The sequence below is a fragment of the Diabrotica undecimpunctata genome, chromosome 2 (assembly GCF_040954645.1).
Source record: "Diabrotica undecimpunctata isolate CICGRU chromosome 2, icDiaUnde3, whole genome shotgun sequence".
Lineage (NCBI taxonomy): Eukaryota > Metazoa > Arthropoda > Insecta > Coleoptera > Chrysomelidae > Diabrotica > Diabrotica undecimpunctata.
Genome location: NC_092804.1, coordinates 96509304 through 96533975, shown reverse-complemented (window position 1 = coordinate 96533975; position 24672 = coordinate 96509304). Strand labels below are relative to the sequence as shown.

At 31.0% G+C, this 24672-nt stretch overlaps 1 protein-coding gene across 4 annotated transcripts in view; it reads right to left on the bottom strand.

Annotated features, from left to right (window-relative positions):
* LOC140434743 (uncharacterized) overlaps positions 1-24469 on the bottom strand; it is a 147762-nt gene extending 123293 nt beyond the window's left edge. The window contains exon 1 of one of the 4 annotated variants that reach the window (XM_072523236.1): positions 24303-24469. The gene's annotated coding sequence lies outside the window, so the exon portion shown is untranslated. Of the gene's footprint in view, positions 1-24188; positions 24208-24302 lie in introns of those variants that run through there. The other 3 variants (XM_072523235.1, XM_072523232.1, XM_072523233.1) reach the window with 3 other exon arrangements.
* Positions 24470-24672: the final 203 nt, after the last annotated feature.

The following is a 24672-nucleotide window of genomic DNA, read 5'->3' as shown; positions in this document are numbered from 1 at the left end:
CCCAACGCCCAACGATTGCCAGTTTTCAATAGTGACAATGGATAACGTACAAGAAAACGATAGAACACCTAAATATAAGTTTTTATCTCCGAGTGAGCGTCGAATTGTGTTGAAAGTGGAAAATTATTTTACTTTAGAAAAAATCAACATGGGACCAATTACATCAGTACTGGCAGTTCAAAAAAGGACAAGTGCAGCTTGTGGAATTTCAGAACGGACCTTGCAAAGAGTTCGCAAAATGAGTGAGGAGGAATTAAGTAAGGAAAATAAAAGGATTCGTTTGCATCCGAAAACCCCCGACTTGCCACAAGGTATTAAAATCTCAATCAGAAATATCATTTATGACATGTACAAAGCAAAAGAACATGTTACAATAAAGACACTTATTCAAAAAATAAAGGACAGAGAACTTTGTGATATGGGTTTGACCAGTTTATCAAAAGTATTAAAAGCTATGGGTTTTAGATACAAAAAAACCAATAATCGTAAAGTGTTTTGCGAGCTGTCCAATGTTGTTGGAAAAAGGTGGAAATTTATAAGAAACTATTTAAAAAACAAGAATTCCGAATTTGCCAGACAATTTGTGTTTCTTGACGAAACATGGATTTTTGCGAAAGGAAATAATACCAAATCATCCTGGCAAGATGATTCTACCAAATGCTATTCGAGTACTAGTGCGAGTAATGGCAAAAGATATATTATATTGCATGCAGGAAATACGGAAGGTTTTATACCCAATGCTAGTCTTATATTTTCTTCGACAAAAAAAACTGATGATTACCATGGAAATATGGACGCCGATATTTTTGAACATTGGTTTGAAGAAAAATTATTAAAAAATCTGGAAAATCCGTCATTAATAGTCTTAGGTCTGCGTGTCATTATGCTAAATTCAGTACTGAATTTAGCACTAAAATATTGTATCTACAAATTCGATGCGCGCGCCGATTCAGTACTAAAAATTAGAGCATGTTCTAATTTCTTGTACTAAAAATAATGAAATATTAATCAAAAGTGAGGTTATTCTAAACTGATAGTAACAATTGTTTTAGCCAATTATTATTCATTCGTAAAAAGGTTTTATATGCCAAAAGGTCTTCTACTAATAATTCAACTTTATTTAATATTTAATATTCCTTTGCATAAGCCTCTTCTCTCGATCAATTTTTTTCCACATACGCTTTTTTTAAGAAGTGTATGCTTTTTTTAAGCATCATTATTACAGTTAAAGCTACTACACATAATTTTAACTTTTTCACCATAATTATCTACCTGTGTGTTTTGTTTACTCTGAACACATAAAACAAACTTCATTGTTAAGTTATCAATAAAAAATTGGTAAAACGCATGCCTACATGCTAATTAAAATTAAGATAGTTGCAAACACAAACTCACATTTTTCATACTAAATCAACGCGCGCAACTAACTAATATTTTTAGTACTGAAATCAGTACTGAAATTAGCATAATGGCAAGCAGACCTTAGACAATGCTTCGTATCACACCAGAGAGGAGGAAAAGTTTCCCACAAGCAGCTGGAAAAAAGAAGACTTAAGAAAGTGGCTGTCGGAGAAAAATATAGAACACGAACATCTAGTTTTAAAAACTGAATTATTAAAAAGTGCAAAGAACACATCACTGAGAAAAAATTTTTCGTTGACCAAATGGCACTAAAATATGGTCATGAGGTCCTAAGACTACCACCATATCACTGCCAGTACAATCCAGTTGAATTGGTGTAGGGCATCACTAAAAACTACTATGATAAACATGCATGTAAGACCACCGACGAAGCCAGCGTTTTACAACTCTGGCAAGATGCACTAAACCAAGTCAATGAGGAACAATGGCGGAAATGTATTGAGCATACTGAAAAAAAAAAATTTAGAGTCATATGAAATAGAACAAGTTATTGATGAAGTAAGACCTTTAATATTATTCGTAATGATGAAGATTCAGATGAATCGGATAGCGAGTCAGATAGTGATGATACCTGTCCACAGATTAAGACGTAGATAGAAAAATTAACACAAAAGGGTACCAACCACCAAAAAAAAACAAAAACAAAATAAAACAAAAACCGCATGCAGGAGAGAGCCGGAGGCACGTCGCACGACGCTCTTGAATGCAAGCACCCAAAAAATTAGATTAGCAAGTAAGGTAGATTAAGGACATGACTGGACGAATGACTGGGTATTAGACGACGGATGAAAGGATTCGATGCTTGCTCGTTCTCGACTGCACTTAGTGCAGAAAAGAGAAAGCAAGTATCGGCACACACAACCATCATTAGATCGCCGAACAATTGCTTTGACCGGTAGTGATAAAGCTAAATGGGCTAACCTACCACTTAACTGTAAATACACGGAAATCTCCCATTGCCTGACGGGGGATACCGCGAAATAGTTGAGACCTGGCTCCAAAGACCAGGGGGCGGAGGAAAGCCGGGGCTGGATGTACCGCAGGAGGACAACCTACCTCGGTGGGTTTGGGAAGGTGTGTGTGGGTAGTAGGAATAAGTCTTTGTTTTATATAGATATATATTTTTATAGATATATTTATAAAATATATAAAAATAAAAATATAATTCAAAATTTTGAACACCTATACTCTGTTTTTTAACCAGGAGGAGTAAACTAAAAAGACAGATTCACACCCAAGAAAGTTACTAGAAAAGTCACCAAATACATCTTCTTTTTTGGGTTTGAATAATAATTTTTCGAATTCGCTTCCATGTTGGGCTGTTATGAAGAAGTTGAAGAATTTTTAGAGTTTATTTATCACATTGTAGAAGAAAATCGTCAGGAACGTATACGAAAGCGATATATTCGTGATAAAATGATATCTAAAATCCAATGCAATTTTACAATATTACTGTTCCAGTCTGCTTATATTCTAATACAAGCTAAAGTAATGTGCTAATAAAATTATCACATTACTTTAGTAAGTCTTAATTTTAACAATAACTTCTGCAAAACTAACCTGTTGCCTGTTTTATTTTTGCTACCGTGGCTGTCATTTCCATTCAAGAATTATCAATTTTGATTTGTTTATACAGGTTTATAATGTATTGTTTCTCATTCTCATGATAGAGATAAATGACCCAAATCTACTCGACGTTTTTTAGGTGGAGAGGAATAATTACCACTAGTACTTGGCATCGAATCTATATTGTTATCTTCTTCTTCTTAGCCTTCTGTCGTCCATGTTTGGACATAGGCCTCTCCCAACTCCTTCCATCGGTCTCTATCCTGAGTTCCGGCTATTCGTTTAATATCATCAACCCATCTCATCTGTGATCTTCCTCTTGGTCGTTTACTTTCGTAAGGTCTCCAATGTTGTATTGTAGTATTCCAACGTTGGTTTTTTTGTCTAGCAGTGTGGCCCGCGAAGCTCCATTTAATTTATCAATTTTTGTTGTTATTTTAATAACACTAATATGTCGCTAAATAGTTCTGAAAAGAACTGTTTTTTATATAAATACAAACGAAATATCTAAAAATGTAAGGAATAACGCAGAAAATACAAAAAATCGTCGATATAAATTTTGAATTTTAAAATTTCACAAATGTCATTAGTGTCAAAATGTCATAATTTAGTGGAGTAAACTTGCCTGCGTTTGGACCAATTACAAACAAGCATTACGGCGCGGAAAATTTGAATTACTCCTCCTGGTTAAAAAACAGACCATAGTATTAACATTGGCAAATTTTTTTATGCTTAAATAAAAATTGAGTTTAGTACACGCTGAAAAAGAATTTTTGTTTTTTCAGCATAAATATTATCCACAATATTAATTTTTGAAGTTGCATGTGTAATACAAATTTTTCAAAAACTTTAAATATCTCAAAAACGGCTATTTTTTCGAGAATGGTATCCCAATAAAAATCGATCCAGAATTTTACGTAGATTCTAAAAAAAATAACAAAAAGCACAGTTTCTATTTAAAATAAGAAACTTAATGGCGACTTCCGGTACAACCGGAAGTGCTAGAAAAATGAAAATATTTAAAAAATGAAGAATGCTTTGCATAACCCATTATTCCAAGTTTACAGAAACCAGTGACGACCAGAACTTTGAAAACTTTTAACCAACATGTTGCGTGAATGACCCTGTATATTTCATACTCAATGTTTATCAATTTACATTATGATATTCAATTATTATAAAACATAATACAAAGTTATTTTATTAAAAAAATCCCTAATGTCGTATTATCAAATTAAGAAAACCGTACATTTTTAATTTGAGAACCGCTGACTACCTGAGGCAAATCTGAACAGACACTTTTATTACTTATGCGACAGGCTAAAACGATCCGACTATATATGCACGATACACTCAACTAAAGATAATATGTTGCGCATCTGTGGGCGGGTCCTATTTGGCGCGAATACGACACGTTCAGAGTCGTTTTAAACGTTAGTGAAACGTTAGTGTGCTCTAGACGTACTTTGTCGTTTTTAAAATTGTAAAATTTGTGTTTATTTGGGCTTTTGTGCCTTTTTTTTATTAAAATGAGGTGTGCTGTTTGTACGTGCAATTCTGACAATCAGTCGAAGAAAAATCCATGTGACATAATAATGGAAACAGAGGAGAAACTAAAATATTGGCAGACATACATAGGAGAACTGTTTGACGATCAAAGGCAGCCTCCTTGTGATAATTTTCCAGAGGAGACAGGTCCAGAAATAAGCAAAGAAGAAGTAATGCAAGCGGTGAAGTTATCAAAGAATAGCAAAGCTTCAGGACCAGACGAGCTACCAGCGCATATACTAAAGTTGATAGATGAAGATCGAATCCATTTGTTAGTAGACTTATTTAACAAGATATAATTCCTGAAGAATGGCTAAGATCAACCTTTGTCCCTCTTCCCAAGAAGGCACATGCTAATCAGTGCAGTGATCATCGCACGATCAGTCTGATGAGCCATACCTTAAAAATATTTCTGAAAATTTAGTTTGTAAAATAAATAAATGTTAATTACTATAAAATATAAAGATATTGTAAATATTTTTGTAAACAAAACGGACACTGCTTTCTGAGTTATTTATATTTGTTTTATTATTAGCTACATGCATATTTTCTAAATAAACATGCATATTTATGCGCATATTTTTATTAGTATATTTGTCTTAGTAATAAGTATAGGAGTAGAACTTCTAGTTATACAAACTTTTAATCGAAAACCACACATATTTAGTTCTGGTAGTTCTATCTATTCAAAGCTAACTTAATATTTAAAATAATGGTCGAACATATTTTGTGATTAATTGTTTAGATTTTGAGTTATTTATACAAATTTATTTGGTGTATTGCTTCTGATTTTTTTTTAAATTTTAATTTGTAGGCAAATATTTTGAAATTCCTTGGACAAAAAGTTGTATTTAGGTACATATAAAGTACTTATGTGTAGAGTACAGATTTTTTCTTTTGTAATTTGAATAAAATAAGAAAAACTGGTCGTTATTTATATTGGTTTCTTTATTTCTCGCCTGCCCGCACTCTGATCGTCGACAATTCGTTCACAGGAGCATCCGGGCCTGCTATATATGGGTTGGTAATAGGTCACATGCATGTAGGTGGCGCTAGCGTCAGGGTTTTGTATTAAAACGTAACGTTATTTTATTCTGCCATTTATTTACATTGTTTGGTACTTGTTTCCTAGTTGTTTTGCAATTTTGTGAGTGATTTAAGTTTTAATAAGTTAAGGACATTTTAATTGTTTCGATACTTTTACTAAAACTTTACAGTATGCCTTACAATTATTGTTGTATGCCACAATGCAATTCAGTTTCGAATAAAACTGACAATGTTAAGTTTCATAAATTCCCCTTAAATAAAGCTTTACAAAAATGATGGTTGATCGCCATCAGGTCTTAAAAAAGTATCAGCATGCACACAACAATTTTCAGGCCCTTTTCAGATGAAAGTTATACTTTTACAAGTTTGGGTATTAAGTTAAAAAATACGTATCCAAATTTATTGCATTGTCATTGTCTTGTTTTTCTAGGACAATGGAGGATCCTTAAAAAATATGCAGTCCCTTCTTAAATTTACCAAAAGGAAAGTTGTAGACTCCAGTGAAGGACTGGAAGAAGTAGTAGGTATAGAAAGACTTTGTGTCTTTCTATACCTATCAAATACACAAAAAGAGCAAGCAGTAACAGAACTATTACAGTTAAGAATGATACACAAGAGTCTGGTTCAACTGAGGCACTTGCTAATAAAAATCAGAGAGTTCAAAAACATGTATCAAACCGTGACTGATAACATTAAATAGAAGTCAATTAATTTATTATGAATTTTTGTCAGAAGAACAGTTAAAACATTTTACTGGTTTTTCAAGAAAATTATTTACATTTTTGTTGAAAAGTTTGAACAGAATAATTCTGTTAACTGTTATTCTACATTAACGCAATTTTTGCAGTAGACATTCGAACTGCCCGAAAAATATTGTGTTAAGTGGACCAAGCATCTTTACACTTGCTAAAAAAAAACTTACGTTTGGAACATTGGAAGAAATCTAGAAGACCAGTACAAAATTATTTTGGAGTGTACCGAAATTCCAATAGACCGAAGTAATGATCCTATTATACAACAGGCAACATATTTTACATATTATGGAACCAATACCGTCAAAATACTAATACTCTGAAAAGGTAAAATTATATGTATTTGATGTTAACGAAGGCAGTATTTCAGATAGAAAAATTACAGTAGAATGCGAAACTTTAGGACTTATTAAAGAAGGAGAATTTATTTTAGCTAACAGGGGTTTTGATATATCACACCTTTTAGAGGAAAAAGAATACATTGAAATATACCTCTATTTAAAAATGAGGTTCAGTTAATAGAAAAAGAAATATTAAAAACAAGGGCCATTTCCCATCGTAGAATCATTGTTGAAAATATTATAGGATTGGCAAAAAAAACATAAAATACTGAAAGATAGAATTCCTTCTAAATTATGCCCATATCTGCATGAAATAATTTATAACTGTTTTACGATTTGTAATTTTAAAAATAGAATAAGTAACACTTTGTGAAAATTATTTTCCTATCTATAGATCTACCTATATTGATCAATTGACTTCCTGGTGGGACAAAATTTATTTTTTTTATTAGTTTTACATATTATAATATTTATGACTTGTTACTATTTCTCAATTATAATTTGTTTTAAATTTGGAAAATGTAAGACTTAAACAAGATTTAATTTTTGTTATTTCATTGGTTAAGTATAAGACAAAAAATAAAAAGAAATAGTTATTTATTTAAAAAAATGTGTGAAACACTGATGTGGATCTTTTTGCTAAATCTTTTTTAAAATTATGTAGGTACGTGGAACCTGGATAGCTAACAGGAGGTTATTTAATTACTTACAGCTGTAGTTCAAATTTAAAAAAAAAATTCGATAGATTATATTATTGCAAAGTTGAAAAATGTGTACCAAATTTTGTTACAAGTCACTTGAATGTTGTTTAAGATCCTCTTATTGGTATTTGTATCTCAAAAACTAAAAATAACACGAAGTTATCAAGCACACCATTTTGTACATGATAAGTATTTTGTTTAAGATAAAATAAACATATACTGAGACTTCTTAAAATTTAATTAAAACAGATAAATGCAAGTTTATCCATTTCGACACATGATTCTTTAGAGAAATGCTGTAGGATAAAATGTCGCGTTAACTTTTTTATTATAGTGGGAAGTTTTGCCAGTAGACTTATTATCACCACTATCTTCAAAAAGTCCAATAGATCACAAAATAAGTCCTTCTTAGATATTTATTGGGACAGTTTAGAATATTTTTTCTGATCTATAGATTAAATAATTCACTAATTTCACAAATTTTAAACATTGGCTGAAAATCCGCAAAAATGTATTGAAATGTGTATCCGAATCTAAGGAATAATATGAGGTTATGATTAGGAAATCACGTTATTAGACCATTATTTCTTGAAGGAAATCTCAACGGAATACCTTAAGAAGAATTTGTTAGAAGACGTTATTAATCCGCTCATCACTGACAAACTGGAATATGATAGTAATCTTTTATAGAAGACAATTTTTTAATCAACGTTGTCTAGGGCGTTGGATTGGCAGCAGTCCAATAGAGTGGCCGGCCCGATTACCGGATCTTTCACCTTTGGATTTTTTTTGAGGGGATACATAAATCAAAAATATACGATACTCCGCCTGCAGATCTTGCAGAGTCGCAACAACGAATTATGACAGAATGCCGATTACTGACACCTGAGGTATTTGCAAATGTACGAAGAGGCTTTGAAAATGTATTATTGTATGGAGGTCTCAGGAGGTCATTTCGAACATTTAATTGGTTAATTTGATAAACTTTTCTGGTTTTTGTTATTACTAAGTTCAACCAATAAATTAGTTAAATCCAAAATTATCTTCAAAGTTATTCCGGAAATAAAAAAAAATAGAGTGTCGTGGAGGGAAAAAAATACCTTTCAAATAATGTGCTATAGTATATTTGAAGAATAAACTGGAGTAAATTCTCAGAAAAAAAAACTAAATTGTTAATCATATTTTAGTACGTGTGCTTTTCGTACAACGTCAATATTTTAGCTTATTTTACGTTGGGTTTGACTATTTAGATAGAAATTTTTCCATGTCACATGGACTATCGTAAAATTTAAATACCTACTATTTTAGAACTGTGTAGGCTAGGGATGATTCAGCTGGTCATAGGCGTACTTTAAGGGTATTACATTATTCGTTTCGGTTTGTTAGATATTTAAAGCATTTTCAAAGCATATTATATTTATATAAATTTGTTTATTTTAGTAACGTTATTTATGGTTATTTTTGTCGCTATGATAATGACCCAATAAATAACAAGAAATAAAGAAACTCTTAAAATACATAGGTATTTAGTTAATGGTATTTTGATAGTTTAGATAGAAAAAGTCGATTAGCGAAAGATGGTTTCTGATAAATGTGAACGCTATCTTAAATAGTATAAATTTCGATTTTGTTTGGAAAACCAATGATTAATAAATTGGTTAATGGTCTTTAAATAGTCATTCATTATTATCAGAAAATTTTTGTTCAGTCGATTATAAGCGAGTGAAGAGATCTAATACAGTTGTTTTTTGCAAGAGTGAATACTGAGTTTATAGAATATGGAATTAACGTGTGATTATACACCAGTTAAAAAAAAGTTGAATTATTTATCACTTAACGAAAAGAGTGTTATCCTTAATGTCTACAATTATTTTAAGCAACACAATCCTTCCAATACTGTTGATAGTATAGTTGGAATTTCGTCTAAAGTAATGGGATATTCAAAATCAACTGTATATAACATTTTAAAAGAGGAAAAATCAGCTGGTATAACGCCACCCAAACCGAGACCAGGAAGACCAAAATTGTCGAAATTGAATGTGGATAAATTTTTCAAAAATGCAATTCGTAGAATGGTCCACTCATTTTTTTTCAACAAACACATACCAACTTTAGATAAAGTTTTACAAGACATTAGCGACGATCCCGATTTACCCACAATAGGTAGAGACAAACTTTGGAAAGTTTTGCATTTGTAGGGAGAGTTTGGAAAGACAAAACTATAAAAACATGTCGACAAGCATTTCTGGAAGGATATTCAACTGGTTTCAAGGAACCAACAGGTAAAGGTCGACGATTAATTCTTACCCATATAGGTAGTATGAATGGATATCTTAAGGAGGGTTTACTTTTGTTTGAATAAAAAAAGACCTGTGATTATCACGAAGAGATGAACGGAGACGTGTTTGAAGAATATTTCGAACAGATGATTGAATTCATACCTAAAAATTCAGTTATATTGTTCTGAAGCTATTTTCTTGTGGCATTTTAAATTAATTACTATTTAAATGGGAATAAGCCACAATTAAAGGTTAAAATACGTTTATTGACGTTTCAATTTCCACTTCGGAAATCGTTCTCAAAATACGTATATTTTGTATTTTGAGAACGATTTCCGAAGTGGAAATTGAAACGTCAATAAACGTATTTTAACCTTTAATTGTGGCTTATTCCCATTTAAATAGTAATTAAAAATTCAGTTATTGTGATGGACAATACAAGTTACAATTCTAGATTAGTTGAACGTTTACCAATTACTCAATGGAGGAAAGATGAAATTGCAATGTGGTTAACTTCTAAGAATTTAATCTTTGACGATACAATGACAAAAGCAGAATTATTAGAGCTTGCTAAATTAATAAACAAAATTATACAAAATATGTCATTGGTAATGTTGCTCGAAATAAAACAACTTTTAAATTGTCAAATGTTACTATTATTTTTCATAAATCAATATCCGAAGTAACGACTGAACATTGGCAAAAATGTATTAATCACGTTATAAATATCGAGAAAAATTTGTGAGAGCTTGATCATATAATAGATAGCAGTATAAAACCTATAATAATTTATCCCGGATCGGATAACACTTAGTCTGAAAACATAATGCGAGGAAGCTTAACTTTAAATTGTGGCTCAGAAGTTTATTTTACATTTGAACTAATTACCGTCAACTTCATTGTTTATTTTTTATTTATTTTTTATTGCTAATATAATTTTCATTCTTATTTCCAATATTATTAGTATTAAGGATATTATTATTTATTAATAGGAATATAAAAAAAACTTACAGTTTTTGTGTATGTATTTTACGTTTCAGTATAATTTATTGTATTTTATTATTTTATATTAATTGTATGTTTCACAAATAATAGAATTTTTATTCTTTTTATGTGTATCTTTTTATTTTAAACCAGTATTGGATTGGATTAATTTCTTTGTTCTAAATATCCAAATAAATTTAACGCAAACTTTTCTTTTAAGATGACGTTTTAGTTAGAAGATGTGCACGCCTACGTATTTCGAGGTTCGAAGATGAGTATTCTGAGAATTTACTCCAGCTTATTCTTCAAATATACTATACTCGACCACACTTGCTATTTAAAAAAAATGGAGGGTTGATGCGGGGCAGTAGAGGTTTACATTTGAGGGCATGAATTTTGCATGAAAATTCGTCCCCCTACCAATATAAATTGACGTGTTTTTTTATTTTGAAGAAACTCTTGGTTTCTGAGTTTTTGGGGAGGTCAAATTTTCGTTGGAACACAATGTATATACGCTGATATGTACGAATAACTTTGAGTAGTATTTTTAAATTGTGCCTCATGAGGCTAATTAATCAGTATTCATCGCAAGATTAGGATTATTTTTCTTGGTAGGTAATTTCTTCTAAAGTAAATTCTTTTTGAAACTATACAATTAGGATTAATGTAACAATTACATGGATCAAGGGCCATTCCGGAATAAAATGCAATGAAATTGTTGACAATTTGGCTAAATCAGTATTATATGCTCGGAGAAGAACTAAATAAAAATTTAATTCCAGCGACAGATATTGATACTGTTAGTAGACAAAAACTTAAAAATATTTGGCATTCACATTACAGAGAATGTAAGACTGGCTTAAATTTTTATCATTGTAACCCTAGCATACCATCAAGAAGATGGTTTTACACAGTATCTAATCGACATTTTATAAAAACCATTAATGGGCTGAAAGCAAATCATGCTCTTACGTCAGCTTACATGCATGGAATCGGCTTATCAAATACTCCCAATTGTACTTGTGGCAAAATGGGCAATCTAACACATATTATATTATAATGTGATTTACAAATTAATAATATCAACGAACTTTATAAGGAATTAATAAATTCTAAGTGTTGTTTTCCAATAAACCTTAATCTATCTTTTAATATTTTCAAATATGGAAATTCTTCATTGCATTTACAAACATGTTAAGATATGTAAATACAAGTTGTAAATAGTGCATATGCATAATCTGTTAATATGGTTAAAAAATGTATATCTACCACAAATTAAAATTAAAAAAACACATAAACGAATTAAAAAAATACAAATAAAACAAAACAAATAAATACAAAAAAAACAATAAAAGAATACAAAAACAAAATAAAAATAAAAAAAAAAACAAAGTTTTATATATGTATAAAAATAATATTAGGTATATGTAGTACTAACATTCTGATAGGATAATTTTGACTATAAATCTGCAATCAATAATAATAAAATTCAGTCGACTTTAAAAACAAACAAAAACTAGTCTGGCTAATTGGCTCTGCCAAAGCCATTTATCAGGAAAGAAAAACAAAAATGCTGAAGATCACAAACAACTTGAATCGATAAAAAGTTGTGAAAAATTAGATAGAACAATAAACGAATACGTAAGATCATTCATAGATAAAGACACAGAAAATTGGAACGAGAGCTGTAGAATGTTCGCATGCTGCTACAACAGCACTCCAAATGCATATTATGGGTATACAACTTTTGAACTGTCGTAAAGTAAATTTACCGGACAACCTCACAAAACGAGCTCCGATATAAATATAAATCACACTTGGGCCATTACACAGCAAAGACATTCTTAATAAAACACAAAAGGGGAGGCAAGATACAAATACATAATCAAAAAGCAACACCTCAATATTTCAAAATAGGTGAACTAGTTTTGGTCAAAAGGAAAGAAAATAATAAGTTTAATAGTCTATATGTAGGTTTTTTTGAAATCACAGAAATAAATAATGTGAATTATAAAATTAGGCTGGATAAAGGGAAAATTAAAGAGGTGCATAAAATAGTTTATATGTTTACAATCAATAGACAAAAGTGTAACAAGTGAAATAAAAAGACATGTAGTGACTTTACGAATGAGTGATACATTCATATTACTGCGAATAAATAATAAATACTAATTGTAAGCAAACTGTAAATAATTGTAATAAGTGATAAAAGACTAAGTAATGATAATTAGAAATAGTGATAAGATAAATTGTACATTTATACAGGGGCAGCATTAGTGCGAGAAAGTCCAATCAGTCAGCTGTCTTAAGAGCCATAAAAAAGTTATTTAGGTAAAAGGTGGAGCTTAGATAGGACCATACATCCTGTAGACTTATAGAGATTTAACATCAAAAATATATTTATATTCAAAAGAGTTTCAATATTACGAGGTTTCGCTTATAACGAGGTACATTAGACGTACCGTGAAATTTCTGTTTAACTATAACCCTCTATAGCGAGACAATATTTGGTTATAACGAGAGAAAATAAGATTGAAAAACGTGTTTTTTTTTACGTTTACGGCCCGGCCGTAGCTTTAAATAAACAACCTTTTTAACTGCCGCTTGCAATAAATAATTTCTGTTTAATCTACCGACCGGTATATTGTATTGTCGGAAATATACAATTTATGATTCACAAGAGTGTCAGTGTAGGGGTTTGACCATTCGCACCTAATAACGTAATTAGTCTTAAAAACATGACAAATGAAACAAATTTCACCCGAATTTTATTTCACAGTTGTTTTTGTCGTAGATGTTTCCTGATTGTGCTTTCGCGTCTTGAAAGTTGTGTTGCAGAGATTAGATAGTCACATAGATTACACACTATGACTCCTAAAAGAAAAGCATTTACTTTAGAAGAAAAAATTGACATCCTTAAAGATGTTGAGAACGGTAAGAAGAAAGCAGAAGTTTGTCGTGAAAGAGGAATTTCAAGTTCCACTCTATCTACCATGCTCAAAAATAAACACAAGATTTTTGAAACAGGTTCGTCTTTTTCTGGTAAATCGAAAAAACTACGTGCCGCAACTAATAAAGAACTGGATACTGCAATGGTTAAATGGTTTGCCGTAAACAGGGCTGCGAATATTCCAATAAGTGGACCACTGCTTCAAGAAAAAGCAACACAGTTTTCGCCGGTGCTAGGTGGTGATGAAAATTTTAAAGCATCGAGTGGGTGGATGAGCCGTTTTAAGGCCAGGCACGAAATTACGTGTAGAAAAATTTGCGGTGAAGCGAAGAGTGTTTCCAAAGAAGTCACCGACAACTGGTTGAAGTCATGGCATACAATAAGACAAAATTACAGTGACGATAATGTTTTTAATGCCGACGAGCTGGGACTTTTTTTTAAACTTACTCCAGATAAGACCTTCAAATTCAAAAATGAACGTTGTATAGGTGGCAAGTTATCAAAAGAAACTGTACTCGCGTGTGCCAACATGTCCGGTTCCGAAAAAAGGAAGTTAGTCGTCATTGGGAAATCTCAAAAACCACGATGTTTCAGAGGTGTAAATCAGCTTCCTGTCACATATAAATTTAATAAAAAATCATGGATGACAGCAGAGATTTTTAGTGGAGAACTTTTGAAGTGGGATAGAGAGTTGGGACATCGAACGATTCTTTTAATTGTTGACAATTGTACAGATCCGAAAGTTAACGGTTTAAAAAACATTCAACTTCTTTTTTTACCCCCAAATTGCACATCTGTTCTGTAACCGATGGATCAGGGCATCATAAGGTCCCTTAAAGTTCACTACAGAAAACTTTTAAATAAATATAAGGTTGAATGCTCGGATAAATGAACTTTGATCAAATAAAAGGCATATATCGAGCACAGTTTAATTTAATATTGCCCAAGTACTTTCGAGCCCTAGATCATGTTCAGGGGCATCTGAAATAAGCCAAGAAACGTTTTTTTAACTAAAGAAATTGATTAACTACGATAAAAACTCGAAGTTTATGGTTGTTAAAAGTTTTTATGTGATTAACGTTAGGCCGCAATTGACGAAGTAAATCTATAAACGTTCAATCACATAAAAACTTTTAACAACCATAAACTTCGAGTTTTTATCGAAGTTAATCAATTTCTTTAGTTAAAACAAACGTTTCTTGGCTTATTTCAGATGCCCCTGACGATGATCTAGGGATCGAAAGTACTTGGGCAAGATTAAATTAAACTGTGCTCGATATATGCCTTTTATTTGATCAAAGAAAACTTTTAGTTAAGCGGATCCTGAATAATGTGGAAAACCGTAGTGAATCCCCTGTTACTTTATTAGATGCCATAAATTTCATTCATAAAGCATGGACACTCGTAGATACAAAAACCATCAGAAAATGTTTCGGTCATGCGGGGTGGACAGAGACTGAGGTAGAAAACGAAGAAGATGAATATCCTGTAGCAGGGTGATTGAGGTTACAACAGCAAGGTCAAGAACTTAACCCAACTGAACAATGATGACGGCATTGTTTGTGATCTTCCGACGGAAAGTTTACATTAGTTCCGATATGTTAACGACTGTTTAGTCTTCATTTCAGGTAATCACAACTCAGCTGATCACCTACTTCTTAAAATTAATCAAATCCATCCTAACATCAAATTCACGATGGAACTAGAATCTTCAAATGCCATAAAAGTCCTAGATTTATCTATTACCAGACTCAACGACCAATTCAACTTTGGTATCTACCGCAAACTCACCCAAACTGACCATGCATTCTTCTTCAAATCATCCCATTTCTCACAAATTATCTTCTTTCAGAAATTTCATTCACAGACTTCATACCATTCCTTTGCCCACTGATGAATTTAACAAGGAACTTATCATCAAACAAGTAGCGGTTAACAATGGTTATGATCATCATACCATTGATAAACTTATCAGGAAAAGAAAAGCTAAACTATTTCAACATTCAGTATTTGTTTCAAATCGTTCTATTTCCCCTACTTATAGATCTTTATCCTATCACAATTTGATTATATCAGAAAAAATTAAACACGTTTTACTAAGTCACTCTGACAACACTCATATTTCTTTCAAAGTTGGCAATACTCTAAATAACATTCTTACTAACACCAAAGATTCCATTCACTACATGGACCGCAGTGGAGTTTATAGATTGTCTTGCTTTAATTGAGATGATTTATATGTTGGTAGAACATATAGACCTTTATCGACTAGAACTGCTAAACACTCTAAACGAGAATTCCCTTCAGCCTTTTACAAGACAAAAATATATTAAGACTAGATCTGTATAAAGATTTGGAGATCGTTAGAGACATGAGGACTAACCTCAACTGCGTCAATCATCACTCCTTTAATCGTGACTTCACTCCCATACACCGTCAACTTTTTTTATAACCCATATCATTTCAGTTTCTATCACCATCCTCTCATTATTTTATTACTGTGGTCCACTTCTACTTAACTTCCATTTAACTTTCAATCTTCCAAACTAATCACCCACTAACACCACCTTGAAACTTGTTTCGTTGCATTATCCTTTCCCAAGTTTCACCTTTCTACCAATTCCCTCATACAGCAATTAAAAATTATAAATCCTTAATTATCTAGCCCAACGTTTTATTCTACATCATTAATTTAATTTCTCCTTTCTAAACACTCCAATTCCAAAACCCATTTTTTTTTTTTCAATACAATTAACAATAATTCTCTGGCTTTCTTTTATTTGTACCTATCCATAACTTTTTTAAATATTTTCATTCATTTTCTCAAGCTTTCTAAGTCTTCGCTCTCTGACAATGTCCATTTCACACCTGCAGTGTTACGAATTTTCAAATATTTTAATTCTCCAACTATTCAAATTTATCATAAATCAACAGTTTTATAACCTTAGATTCTCAAACAGTAATATTACTTAATCACGCATCTTAAAGTTTACCTTAACTTAGTTGTCAATTCAACTCCTACCTTGGGCTCAATTCCAATGTTTCTTTCTTTTGTACATAAGCTGCATAATTTAATTTTTTATAGACTTTCAATATATTTCTCCTGGGGTACATTCAAAAAAATATATTAGAACACAATAATTCCAATTGGGTTTTTACATACATCATCAACAAAACCCTCAGTCACCAAACTCACCCTTACGGACACTGCCAATTCGTTCATTCCACACACACATTCAACCATCATCTATAAGGTACTGCAATTTTACCGAAAAATTTAGATACACCTAACTTCTTGGACATAATGATGCTTTTTAATCACTTATATTTGTGCCTATTCAATTAACATATTTACATTTTTTTTGTTCCAATATTCAAAATTAATAATTTCACACTTAATTCCGCTATCATTAAAAACAAATTTTAATCTGCATACCATCTTAGTTGTATAAATTTTTCAAAGCAGTACATTGATTCTCAATCAGTGTGGTTTGACAAACAGATTCGTGTTTTCCATAAATCGTTTTCTTCTTCTTAAGGTGCCTTCTCCATTACTGAAGGTTGGCTATAACTACAGCAAATTGCTCTCTATCTTGAGCTGTTCTTAGTATCGAATAAATCTTTTGACTATTACTTTATCACAGAGATTATTTATTTATTCCAATTTACGATATCCTCTTTAAACTAGCCAATAGCCACCCACATAGGCAACAAACCTCACGAGAAATATCACTAAGGAATTTAATTTTTTCAATCTCCTTTTTCTTTTATTCATTAGCATACAAACATAACTATTATCAATATGCATTATTTTGCCTTACCATCTATTTTATCACATTACCCAAGTTTATAACGTCACATGCAGGATCACACCTTGACTTCATTCATGCAATTAGCTGATTTTTGTTAACAAACAATTTAACTTCATAATTAAATTTATTAAATTCATCTCTTTACTCATCTTTTTAAAAAAATTTAACTTCATAATTAAATTTATTTAATTAATCTTTACTCGGTTTCGAGTACTAAAAACTAAATTCGCTAAGAATTTTTGCCGTGATGAACGACATGTGGAAGTGGAATGCAAATTGCAGATTCCCTTGTCGACTGATTTATCAATATGTCTACTTTGCAAGTTGTAGAAAGCGCAGTGGTAAAAATTTGAATTTAGTTTCGGCAAGTAGAAAATCTTGGATTTCTAATTTCATCTTTTTAACTTAATTTTTCTCTTAAAAAAAAATTCAAATTTTAATTACAAAAATATGTTGCTTTATAATCAATTTTTACACAAAACATCCTTATTGGATTATTGTTTGAGTGGTCACCAAAAATCCACTCTCCGCTGTCTTGAGCGTCTGTCAATTTCAACAAAAATGTTTACTTCCTCCCCGACCTAATCAGTCGGTGTTACCATTAGTTGGACAAGTTGTCCACCCTGTCGCGCATCGAATATGTATGTCCCTTTCATGTTAAATATTATAATATTGACTTAGTGCCATTAATATATTATAATTCACAATGATTTTCATGTAAGAAAAGGGTTTCTACATGTGTTTACGTAGCTAGTTTCAGCTACTTTTAATGTAAGTATTTTCCACATATTTTGTAACGTCATCATCATCATTGGTACTACAGCCCTATAAAAGAGCCTCGACCTTCTCAAGTCTATTGCGCCAGTCAGTTCTATCCATTGCCAACTGTTGCCAGTTTGCTGCGCCTATTTTTCTACCCTCCTCATCTACACCATCCCTCCATCTGAGTTTTGGCCTACCCCTACTTCTACTTCCCACAGGTTATGACATAAGGATTCTTCTATGAGGGTTGTTCTGCTGTGATCTTGCCAGATGTCTTCCTTTTTAAGGCATTTTAAGGATTTTTAATTTTTATAAGGAATACTACGTCTTTACCACCAAGTATATGTTTATATCTGTGGTATATCTCGTAGTTGTACCTCCTTCTCCAAATACCATTTTCACAGATGCCACCGAATATATTCTCAGGATCGTTCGTTCACATATAAGCAGGAGGTTTTCATCTGCCTTGGAAACGTAACATATCACGTTACGTTTTGTAACGTATCAGTCAAAATTTTAACTTATGTTTTTTGTCATTTTAAAGTGGAAATATACTTTCAGGTTTTTTCACTGATGATGGTCCGACTGGACCGAAAACGTTTTGAAAATTTGTAATCCCTTTGGATAAAATTTTGAAATTATTTTTAATAAATAATATACCATTATACACAAGAATTTCTTACTGAACTACTTAGGTATTTTGATATACATATTCTTAAATATTAACAAATTAAGGATCAGTTTAAATTACATATTATGTATTTTTTCACGGCCAATCTAATAAAATTTCACCAAATTTTTGTTGCAATTAATGTTTGGCTCAAAAAATCACTAGTAACTCACAAGTTAAAGCAGTTAGGTATAGGGAATATTAAAGAATAATATTTTAATGAATAATAAAGTATCACAAAATAATATTTCATTACAATACTAAAATACAGGGTGGTCCATTTAAGAAAATTTAGAAAATACTCATTCTAAGTTTCGCCCTACCCTGTATACAAAAATTAAATATTTCGTTTTGTTAATAATTTTAGACAATAGTAGACTATATTAAAAATATTTTGAACATAAAAATACTTTTTGATGTTAAATCTCTACAAATCTACCGTGTGTTAATGTTGCTATGAAATTAATGAAAAAACGTAATTATATTTTTATCTACCTCATATAACATTGCCAAATTTTGTACTAGACAAATGAGAACACCGAGGAGTCCAAAAATGTAAAAATATATAGGATGTTCCATTAAAAAATATAAGTTTGTTCCAGCAAGATGGGTGGCCCTGTATATTTGAGAATATTTTTAAAGTATGGTCTGATCTATGCTGCCTAACTTCTACTTAATTATTTTTTTCGTATCTTTTACGACAAATGAGAAAATGGACTTCCTCGCAGTAATGCCCACTAGGTGTAGATACTGTAGAGATGAGAATATGTAGGTACCTGTTTAGGATTAAATTTTTCTGTTCTCTCGGAGATGAGTATGCAAAGATAATAATTAAAAAGAAATTTTTGAAGTGAATACTTCTTATCGCTGGGTATGATGTTTTGTACGGACCCGAAATCCTATTTAGCGTGACTCGGAAAATCGATACCGTAATATATATAAATATACTTATGTATATACTCATAAACAATTATAATATTACTTATAACTCGAGAAGGACTGGATAGATTTGACTAATTTTGATTTTAAAATATTTGTATGAAATAAAATAAATTTAATAAAACTAAGTAAAATTAAATAAAAGTAAAATACGAAAAATAAAATATAATTAAATGAATAAAATTAAATTAAATAGAATCGAATGTGCTCGAATCGAAAACATAAATTGAAAACCATTGCTCCGTGGATAGATGATAAGATACCTGTGGTTCCCCTCCGGGAGTGGACATCCCGTTTTTTGCTTTTTAAATCCATTATAATGAAATATGATAATAAAAATTAATTAATTAAACATAAATGCAAGATAATAATGAAAATGTAAATGATGAATAAATTCTGTATTATACTTAACATTTTTATAATATACCATCAATATGGGTGCCCTGTATATTTGAAAATATTATTAGAGTATGGTCCTATTTATGCTCTAAGCCTTACTTAAATAATTTTTTTCAGCAACAAATGAGTAATTGTATTTTCTCGCACTAATACTGCATCTAGTTTATTATAGATTATATATTTATGATCTATTATAGATTAGTGCTATTATTATAATGATTTATTATAGTTTGTTATTTCCTGACCCTGAATATTTAAATAGAAACTTTTTTATTTTCTGGGTTTTCAGTCTATTGTAAATAAAACTACGTAACTATTGCTTAAATGTTTCAGCAATTGGCCATTTTCAATAAGCACTTTATTTTAACATTACATTATACAATTATATTTCATGTTAACACTTTTTAAAAGTTTAACATGGATTAAAAAATTGGTATCTGACATTGACAGATACCAATATGATGACATATGATAGGTATCTTAAAATAGGAGTGGTTCAGGGTCCTATCTTAAATATCTGCCATATTTAGAGCATTTAAGAACAACTCTCAACAAATACACCAATACCTGCATAGAATAGTTGTTGCACACAAAGATAGCGTACAGACCAATGGATTAAACACAACAGCTCTAGCCAAACATTCTTCGAGATGATTTACATAAAAAAAAGATCCAAATTCTCTCAATATTAAGACTATAAAACATCTTTCCAATATGTATCATAATTTAAAAAATTGAATTTACTATATACCATGTAAATATTTGTCTGTAGAAGTGAAGTTATATGAATAAGAAAAATGTCTAGATAGATAAAAACGTAAGATGTAATTTCTCCTACTAAATCAACACAATAAACTACATGCAATATGTCCTATCTTGTCAGTTTGTATAATGCAACCAGAGCGTATGGAATGCCCATAGACTGTGAGTTGTTTGTAAACTAAATAGAATATTTCTGATAAATTTCACAAGCTATCATGTACATATTAAAGGTAATATGTGATTATAACATCTAAAATAATATGATTCTAAACTAAAACGATAAAAACATAGATAAAAGTACAGTTGGTATAATTTCTTTTGGATAGGAGAATTTGCAAGTAGCCTATCACAGATAGTATGTAATAATGTCTCAGATAACTTTCTGTATGCTTGCAACGACTCACAACAACTCAGTTGTATAGAAAGTGACTAAATACTCTCAACTAAAACAGACGCATGGGTAGATCGATGCATACATATAGAAAATACATACACCTATATGTATGGTATTAGACAAAACTCTGCCTGAAGACAATTATATGAGTACTATCAAAGAATATAGACGCATATAGTGTTATATTCTTTATATTCTTTGGTACTATGCTTAGAGCAATGCAAAATTATACAGAGCTGAAACACTTTGGACTCTTGTGCCATATGAATGTTCAAGTGATGAATACAAAACCTATGAACCTACACATACCAGTGGTAACAATAATATATGTAGAAGGAATTCACTGATGGTGAAGTGAAGTCGCCATGAAAGGAAAAAATGAAGCTGGGTCAAAACAAAACTTCTTCTTCTTCAAGTGCCATCTCCGCGGCGGAGGTCGGCAATCATCATAGCTATTCGGACTTTTGAGATGGCTGCTCTGAAAAGTTCATTTGATGTACATCCGTACCACTCTCTCAGGTTGCCCAGCCATGACATTCTACGCCTCCCTATGCTTCTCTTTCCTTGCATAATCAGTTGGAGCAAGGTGTATAGTTCAATAGAAATTTCAAGGGACATCTAATGTACCTCGTTATAAGTGAAACCTCGTAATAATCATGTTCGTTATAGAGGGAGTATACTATATATATATATATATATATATATATATATATATATATATATATATATATATATATATTGAAAAAAAGAAAAGACGCCATAGAAGCTAAAATTTTGGATGAAGTCAAAAGTGAAAGAGATGAAATAATAGTACTAACAATGGACTTTCAAGCCATATCTTTTTGCCCATACATACCAACGAACAAAATATACTTCAAAAACAAATTGTACTGTCATAACTTCACAATTTAAAAACTAAAAGCTAGCGATGATATGTGCTATTGGTTTTCAGAAAATGAGAATAACTAGCCCAAAGCACCGACATTTGCTGCCTGTATCATACATTATTTAGAAAATTCCAAAATGCCAGTCGTTATTTATTCTGGTGGATGTTGTTATCAACATCGTGATAATGTCCTAGCCAACACTTTACTATCAAGCACAATGTGTTGGTGTTCCAAAAATATCTCGGACCAGGTCACTCTCAAATACGAGTGTGATTAGGTACATAGTGTGATAGAAAAAAATCTTAAAAATAAAGAAATCTATCTTCCCAGTGACTAAGCTACCATTATAATTTAAATAAGGAAAAGAACTTATAATATAAAGGCCATATAAACTATAAACATTAGACTATGTTTTTTAAAGGCTATTCATCCTCCAACCACATGGGTTTCAACCCAACCAGGAAGAAAAGCGTTTGACCCAATGTTATGGAAATATAGGCATTTATTTTATAATAGCCTTTTACATAGATATATCTTTTTATTTTGTTTGTTTAATAATATTTTTTTATTGTTGTATTTCGAAGTTTTAATTTTTTGTTCCATGTGTTTTATATTATCATGAGTAAGATATTATGTTTAATTGCGAGTAACTATTTAATTTTATTCAGATAAAAAGGCATTAATGCTCCATTCTAATAAACAATACTAACTCATAAGTTCACATTAAATTAAATGCAATACCTCCTATGAGTCACATTACTTCAAGCAATACCTCCTATCTAGCTTATCAAAACTAAAGTCAATTAATTACCAAATATTTTTCATAATAAATAAATGTTCTTTTTACACCCCTCATAAAATACAAAGGAACAAATTGAAAGATTTTTAAACTTATAAAGTTTTTGTCTCTCCTGAAAAGCTAGAGTGAAGTCACATAGGAGATATTGCCAGGTCACCAAAGAAATAGTGCTAGGACAGGTGTGAGAGATATTGATAAATTGCATGTGAAAGGATTTTAATTTATAGTCCCTATTTATTCTAGTTGTATGGTGGAAAATAATTATTCAAAACTATAGTGATGAAATACATTCTACTCAAAAAGTTTTGAAAATAGATATGATTCATTAGTCATAACTTCAACCTCCTCAACTTTCTCTAGGAACAAAAAATGTTGATTTACATAATATATTAAGATTAGTTGTCTTCCAAACAAAATTGTACTTTTTTTATGAAGAGCAAATAGCAAAAAACCATGTTCTTTACTGACAGGCTATGATATATAACAGTTCACATTAGTAAGGAAAGCAAAAAACTTATTTTATCTAGAATGATCATAGATCTCACCAGACCCTGAGCATTGAAAGTCCCAAATTCAAGAATGCTCTTTTTGTCCTTAATGTATGAGTTTGTTTTATTCCTTAGTATGTGGTATTTTCAGTTTTTAAATAGTATGTTCTATATTTTTACAGTTATACTAATCACACATAAAGGCTTACAATTAAATCAATTTTCAGAACTTCTGATTTATATTATTTTATTAAATGACTTGGTATTGGTAGTTTTTCTACAGATCCAATAAGAGTTTTTGAATATTGAATGACTTTTTGTAGCAGGTTTAGGGCCATAGTCCTCCTATAATCACTATACAAAATATTCCTTAGAAGTCAAACTTGAAAGAACTTAATCTGAATACCTAGTACAACTTTTTGAAATTTCATTTTCAAGAATTCTAAAATTGTGAATGCATTTATTGTTACTGTATTAAAAACATAGGGCATGGCATTTAAATATAGTATGGTCACTACTCGACTGTAACTTTTGGGTTAATGACCTTATTAAATTAAGGAAAGGAAAAAATGCCCATATTCTTGGAGATGGGAAATATATATCTATTGTGACGACGCGGAATGTAGTACGTGGTGGAGGAAAGTGGTGGTGGTTTTTCGAAGAATGTGGGGATGAATATATCCTACCAGAATACACTATGGGCACCCCTTCCACAAAATTCTACATCACGGCGGCGAAGCTCCCTACCCCAATAACACCCACGACTCGCGGAATGGCTTGTTTGAGTACAAATAGCTTACCTTAATGTTACAATTAAATAATTTCCAAACCCTTGGCTTGTGTTCCTTTATATACTATACTATCTTAATTAGATTCACACTTTTTTGACTTCGTCATCAAACCAAACGTTAAAATGGTTCATGACAGTTTCATGAGCAAGGCGTGCCAAGAAGTTTGCTTATGCGTAGAAAGTATTTTTAGCATCCGGTGTTTGAATTTAGGCGCCAAAGAAGATAAATTAAAATTTCTGTGGTGATTTTGTGATATTGTTATGGTAGTTATATTTGTATCTACTATTATAATATATAATACTATAAATATTATATTTTATGTTGTTCTTCAAAAGTTTTTACTTGTAATAAAAAGTAACTTTTTAATTAAACATATTAA